Below are 7,768 nucleotides of genomic sequence, written 5' to 3' on the forward strand. Positions count from 1 at the left end.
TAAGGTGACATTGCTGAGATGCTCCACCTTGCTCTGTAACCCTGTTTCAAGAACACGGTGTTTTGTAAAGTGCGGCCCCAACCGGACGGGTCAGCTTATGAACTTGCATCAGAAAAGACAATTCTTTATACAACAGTGCTAAAATTGGACTTCTTTTCACATTCTTATAAATATGAAGCTCACCTGTTGCTTACAATTTTTTTTAATTTTGTATTTTCCAAGTGTGCATATTGTACACTTTTTGGGGATATGCGTAGTAATGCTATGTGTGATTTTCTGGAGGTTGATAACTTGCTTGCGGTAGATTTTCTTTAAAAGAATGGGCAGTTACATGCATACTTCAAAAGTATTTTCCTGTAAAGAAAAAAAAAATTATATAGGTTTTGTTTGCTATCTTAATTTTGGTTGTATTCTTTGATGTTAACACATTTTGTATAATTGTATCGTATAGCTGTAATGAAATCATGTAGTATCAAATATTAGATGTGATTTAATAGTGTTAATCAATTTAAACCCATTTTAGCCACTTTTTTTTGGAGAAATACTGCCAGATGCTGATGTTCAGTGTAATTTCTTTGCCTGTTCAGTTACAGAAAGTGGTGCTCAGTTGTAGAATGTATTGTACAGGCACTGACCGTTTATTAACACCTGATAATATGTACATCCCCCATGTAATAGAAAGGGCAACAATAAAACAGTGGTCCTAAAGAAAGAATCTGGCAGAAAATGATCTGTAAGCGCAGTCTATTTTCTTTGGTTGTCCAGAGCAGTTCTAGTTCCTCTTGACCTCCCAGAAATTGGAAGCTAAATAAACTCAAGTTTCCTTTACTTTGCATTCAATTACAGTGATTTGTGATGCAATTAAGTAATTCCACATCAGGTGGTATATCTAAACAGAATTGCTGACTGTAATTCTGGTTTTGAGTGACCTAGACTTCCATTAACTGGAATGGTGGATTTGGAGACTTGGCAGTGTAGTGGGGAGTGTTCTTTGTGCCTGGACAGCAACTAGGTAAAACAGTACAGGAAATAACTAAATGGGAACCTTTGTTTAGTCAAGGTAATGAACGTTGGAGGTTTAAATGCAGTAACAATAGAAAGTGGAGGAATGTTAGGGCTTGGGTGATCATACCAGAAAAAAAAAAAGAAACAGTTTCTTCTTTTGGCTTACTTGTTTGAGTGTAATGATAAAAATTCTTGGGACCTTATTGGCCACCTTTTGTTTTGGAACAAGAACTAAAAGTTCTAAGAGAACTTGATGCAGTTGAGTTTTGATGGTCTAACTAAGAGTGGTTACTTCTCATTTGTTCAAGTGTTCAAAGAAAACTTAGCAGATACTATAGTAAAATGTGACAGATTAATAAACAGAAGAAAATGCAGAGAAATGCATCAGTTATTTTTTAGAGGCATGTAACATATTTTAATGCAGTAAAAAGTGTTGTTAATATTTTTATGAATTTTGTTCTTACAAGGTTCATCAAAGTTTTCATTGCTAATACTGTAAAACTTAATTTTGAGTCCAGTGTTGGTGGTAGTGGCAAAAACATGGGTAATAAAGAAACTGCACTTAAGACAAGGGAATTTTCATCCATACATAAGTTAATCTGAACACTGCAACTCTAGTCCGAGGTTATTAGGAGTAGAAGGAAAGTTGGGACTTTCAATTGTAAAGTATGCGTTAGAATTTTGGCAGTATTTTTTCTTTTATATATAAGCAGTTTTTGAACAGGACAATATACTGAAACTTGTATAGTTATAGTTAAATTAAATTCTGTATACAGTTTAATTAGTGTCTATTCTTTTTGGAAGGAAATAAAATGAATTCAGTCTAGTTCTAACTGACCTTACATTTTTTCTTAAGCAGTATCTGTGGTGATGTTAGGCTTGCACAGAAGTTTGCTTTCCTGTGTCATAAAGTTATTGAATTGCAAGGTGTCAGTACTTCATCCTTGAACATACATTAGGGACTGAACTACGTTACCTTGAACATACATTTGAGACTAAACTATGTTAAATATTGATTTGGGGACCAGCTGGGAACTGTAACTGTTATTGCCTCTGGTTATATTGCACCCGATTACAGAGAGACATTTCCATCTAGGCCTCAAATCAGTAGCACTCAGTATACTCCAGAGTGTAAGCAGCAATACTTGGTAGCTTGAAAGGTCTTGCTTTGTAAGTAGTTAATTCCATATTGGGTGTGAATAAATACTTGCATTGAGCAGCTGCTATAACTTATTTAAGCTTTTAAAGTATAATTGGCACACCTTGCTCTTAAAACATAATGCTTAATTGATTCCAGAGTTTTCCTCAAGGTTTTTTCAGTGAAGAAATTACAGGCTTTGAGAATAGCAGCAGAATGAACTTTGAAACCACCATTCCCAGCCTGCTGTCAACAAGTTCCTGTGTTACACCACCAATTTGTGAGCAAGTTCAGGTAAGGGGAGGAGCGCCTTAGGGGTGGCAGAAATGTAGCCAGTGGTTTTAAAACTGGCAAAAAAACTCCGTGCTTACTCATACGGGTGTACTGCTCATTTGATCATACATTTACTTTGTTTGGTTCTGCTGCTGTCAAAAGAAGGCAAATTCTGTAGCTATGTATCTTTGGGACTCAGACCAAATTTTTAAAGGTGGGACTGACTGGACTTTTCTATATCTGTTCATGGTCTGTCAGTAATTACAAAACAACTAAACTTAAATACTAGCAGAAAGTGTGTTTCTTGAAAAAGTTGTAGGTGGAGTGCAGGTTTGGATTTGAAATGCTAGGTGAAGAAATCTGTAGTAAAACAGAATGCCAGGATCTCAGCTGAACCTGCACTTAATTTTAGTTGTCTTCTGTTTGAAGATGGTCACTGTGGAATTGATATAGTGCATTTTGACTTTTCCCCAGTATGTCTGCGAGTTGTCAGTCAATAAAGCCAAATATTAAAACAACATAGCTTGTCAGCAGTTACATAGGTTTAAGGGCAAGTGGAGATCCTTTCCTAATTTCAGAAGTTAAAAAGCAAATGATGCAGTAATTACCAGAAATGGCAAAGTATTGAGGCCTTAAAATGTTTGAAGAAAGTTAATTCCTTCAAAGTGCGTGATGAAGAGGCATGGTGGTGGCAATAACAGGTATTTCCACATGGTCATCACGTAGGTGATATGGTATTTTTTCAGGAAGCCTTGCAAAATGGGCTGTTTAGTTTTTCTTCTCAAGATGGATAAACTCGAGGACAGTATGTGCTAAATACCAGTCTTCCAAGTGTTTCTTTAATGCATTGAAGAAATTTGAGAAAATTTGGGATTTTTTTCAGGGTCGCCAGACAATCTGTCTGGGAAGTCTAATCAGTCAAGTGGCAGCTGCTACTGACATTGGTTGGTCTATAATGTGCCATCTATAATGATGGCATTTCAGAATAAGAAATTAAAGAAGTTTTTCATCTTTACAGCATCTTCTAAAGTCTGCTGTTTTACAGTGGATTTAGGAGGGGAGTAAAGGATGTTTGTGTCAACATTGAGCTTTACTGCACTAATGTTCCTGTAGTGCTTAAAACTACTGAGAGGAACCCCTCAGAGGGGTGGATTTCACAACTGAATTTTGGGTGTGAATTTTGCAGGCAGGAATAGAACTAGGAGTTGGACTTTAGTATTCTTGTTCCTGGCTGTGTAAATGGAATAGTTTAAAAAGTAGCACTTTCCTTGGGAAGAGTCCCAGGGCAAAAGAGTGGGAAAGTGAAGTAGAGCAGAGGGAATGCGACCCTGCTGGTGAACACAAGGAGCAGAAACGTCTGCACAGTGATCTGTAAAGGTAAATCAGCAGGAATGTATGCACTTGTATTATGAGATTGAATATTCAGTTTGATAATTTGATTTGTTCTAGTGTTAAATTGCAAGAGTGATGATGGCTTCACAGCAATGCTTGAATGCCACCTGGGTTGCTAGTGGTTTCATTTTGTAAGGTAATTTAATCTGTGGTCCTTTTCTCAAATTTCATTCACTTTGCCTAAAGCAAACCATCTTAGACAAATTTATGTGTACTCTCAGTCATCCTCTATTAAGGCAGTTTGATTTTTCTCTTCAGTCATTTTCTCTGGAAATTGTCTGGAAAGTATTGAATTCCCTTTAGGGGCAAGCACACCAGATTGTATGTAAGAGTTCATGTGAACTTTTCAGGTCCTGGCTTCCCTTGAAGTAGCAGGAAAACTTTGTTTTGCTGTAGATAAATGACTAGGATTCCTTATAGCAACTGCATTTTAGACAACTCCCATTTCAGGGTTTTGCAATTCTTCTGTTACTGTTTTCTAAGAGAAAAGCTCTAAGCCTGGGTGCTGGTTGGGTACCACGATTTCTCTTGCGATTATGGTGGGGACATGAAATCCCTCTTGTGAGCTGCTGTTCTAACCAGGTTCTTTGTGTCTGCTGGGAGCTCTCTTCAGGAGCAAGCCTGAAGTTCTGTCCCAATGCTGGTGGACTTTGGGAGGGAGAGAAAGAGATGGAGAGTCTGTGGTGTCCTTGCAGGCTTCTGTGTGCACCTTTTGCCATTGCTTTTTGGGTGTTGTTGCAGGTTTAAGTGTGATTTGTCTCTAATCAGTCTGGTTATCAGGCAGCATCTGTGTCAGTGCTTTGTTTCAGTCCGTTCAGAAGGTTCCAGGTAGCAGTTTGCCAGGAGATGGCAGTGAATTACCTGTTTGCACAGTGTGACCAGCAGACAGAATGGCAGTGTCAGGGTGCCCCTGCGAGGTCAAGTGTGTGCAGAGTGTCCCGTGGCGTTCACTGGACCTTGACCGACTTGGAGTGTGCCCGTGTCAAAGAGAAAATTGCCCACACACCACTGCAGAAGAATAAAAAGTACAATTGTGTGCTGGTTTCTGAGAGTCCCAAGTGTACTTGTTGCATTCATTAAAAACATCAGGAAGGCAATGAAAATAAAAGAATGTAAATAAAAACTGTTGAGTGGGACATGGGTCAGGTACATATACATCCATCAAATATTAATATTAAATATCTTCAGAGAGAAATACGGAAGTCCGATGATAAATGATGTTAATGAATGTGCTTTCAGCTGTAAGTGGCTATTTTGGTTAACTACTAGACCTGTAAAATATCACTGCTTCTCTCCAGCAGTGGCTTCCTAAAAAGTCCAACCTCTTCTGAAACAACTAGGGCCTTGGCTTCCATCTGCTGCTCATGTGTGCAAGGCCATTGCAGAGACAAAACAGGACAGATGTTGCATCAGAGTCCTGCATTGCTGCTCTTCAGGGAATCAAAATCTCAGTATCCTATTCCCCTCCCTGGAGCAGGCCCACAGAAAAGGTGCATTTCAGAAGGATGTTGTGAATAATGAATATTTTTGAGATAAATCATAAAGCATATGAAGACTGTGGCATAACTAGTACTACTAGTTAAATAGTGGAAAATCCATACACAAAAGATCTTGTTAACCAGATAGTCCTAAAGTTCTTTGGCTCATCTCAGGAACTGGTTGAAGACAAATCTATGCCTTGTTGGTTAGTGTGGATTTAAGGGCTCACAAAGCCAGGTGTCCTTAAGAGCTGCAAGATACTTGCCAAGGACCTCACTGAGCTTGCCAGTTGCAATTTTGTCTTAAAAGGTTTTGTCTGCCTCACATGTGAGGCATCATGTTATGACGTTATGTTTTGACTTATTTTTAAACACATTTTTTCTCAGCAAAACGGTAAATTTTGTCTTTTGATATGAAATCCTTCTGTTTTCAGTCTTAACCAATGCTTTGACTGAACCTCCAATGGATTTATATGAATCCAGTGACTCCCATAACTTCAAAGGCCATACAAGTATTTATGGTTTGAAAATGGATTGTAAGGAATATGGTAGGGCTTCACGTTTTCCTCTTGTGGGGTTGATCGATTTGTTTGTATTTATTCTTTCCTCCTGCATAGGTTAGAGATAAGGGATTTCATCTCAATTGTTTCCGAGGTGTGAAATGAAAATGTGTACAGTCTCCTGGTTAAGAACTGGCAGGGAAGCAGGTATTTGCCTGGATTAAATTAAGGGTAGAAGTAATTTTTACATTTACCTCCTTTAATTGCAGTTAAAAAGCTTGAACTTTACTACTGGCCTGTTTGAAAAGCTCTTACAGATTCTTCCTGAAGTGAAAATACCTGTTGTAGATTCTTACTGAATACCTCAGTGCACAAGGAAGGTGCATGGCCTGGTTGATTGCAACACTGAAGTATTCCTGATCTACAATAAATCTCTCCTTGAGATAACTGGATCAGATCCTAGAAAAAGAATATTCATTTTGTACCAACTTTAATCTGGGCTAGTCAAATTACTTGAGCAACACTTCTTTCTATTCTGATATATATAGGAAACAGTACAGACCATGAGGTTAGGCTTCATTATGATTTTAGTATTTATTAATTTGACATGGATATGGCAAAAATGGTACACGTCTATTTTACTGTTAATAAAAATGCAGTGTGTTTCTTTCATGAAGAAAAAACAGTCGTAATAAAGTATAATAGTGAATGATAATGGAGCAATTTGACTGTGCTGGTTGTTACATTTTATAGGCCCTAAGAATGTTTTGTGAACATCAGAACCTGACTTGCTTCCATTTAGATCAATCTGTAGGGCATTAGTGTTGACTGCAGTCCTTACCTTGATTTCAGTTTATTTATTGATGAACCTGTATACCTTAAAATCACTTTCTAGGTCAACTCAGCTAAAATGAGTAATAAACTGTAAATAGAAAATCTTTTACTGTATATCTTATGTATTATTGTGCATATTATATCACCTTTTTTTCTGTTGGTGATAATAATTTTTGCTGTAAGTGAGGATAACACTAATACAAAAATTGCAAAACAGTTGTACTGGGAAGATAAAAATGGCTTTTTTTTTCCTCTGCTTTTCTTCCCCACTGCCAATGGACATCCATAAATTCCTGAATATGGAAAGAAACAGTTTGCTTCCTCTTGATTTCAAAGGCTGTCTCCCCTAGGTGTGTTCTCCAGCAAGTTCTCTGCTTCCCTGTTCTCTTGCAGCCTCCCAGAGTTGTCCCTGCTCAGATCCTTCATCTGTCTCCATGGCTGTGGTGTTTGTTTGATGGAGCATGTTGCCTTGGGTTAGCTTCTCTTTTCTCTGCCGTGTTCCTGGCAGAAGAGGGGTTAAATTGCACATTCTGCTGATCTAATGGTGCTTGGCATACCTCTGGGCTTTAAATTGTTCTTTCATTGTGCACTGACTAAAAGTTGGGCTAACAGCAGCTAACATTAGACTGTTAACACCTGTTTTCCAGCATAATAATAAATATATTTAATTTTAAAGAACAAACACAAGCAAAATATGTAAGGTCAACATTTTACATTTTTGTCTTAGTCATCTTCCCAGTGTGCTGCCAGTACTGCAGCTTCAATATCTTGTTTTCATGTGAGCCATATAAAATCTCTATCATAGAATCCTAGAATGGTTTAGGTTGAAAAGGACTTTGAAAATAATTTCATTCCATCCTCCTCTGTCATAGGCATGGACACCTTCCACTAGACCAGGTTGCTCACAGCCCCATCCAGCCTGGGCCTGAGCACTTTCAGGGATAGGGCATCCACAGCTTCTCTGAGTAACCTGTTCTGGTGCCCCACGACCCTCACCTGAAGAATTTCTTCCTGATACCTAATCTAAACCTGCCCTCTTTCAGCAAAAGGCCATTTCTCCTCTCCTATCACTGCATATATGCAGAGAAGGACAAGGAAGATAGGACAAAAAAAATTCTGTCATGTTACAGTTGCAGACATGATAAATG

Source organism: Malurus melanocephalus, unplaced genomic scaffold (genome assembly GCF_030028575.1).
Source record: "Malurus melanocephalus ecotype Western Australia unplaced genomic scaffold, MMel_1.1 scaffold_320, whole genome shotgun sequence".
Taxonomy (NCBI): Eukaryota; Metazoa; Chordata; class Aves; order Passeriformes; family Maluridae; genus Malurus; species Malurus melanocephalus.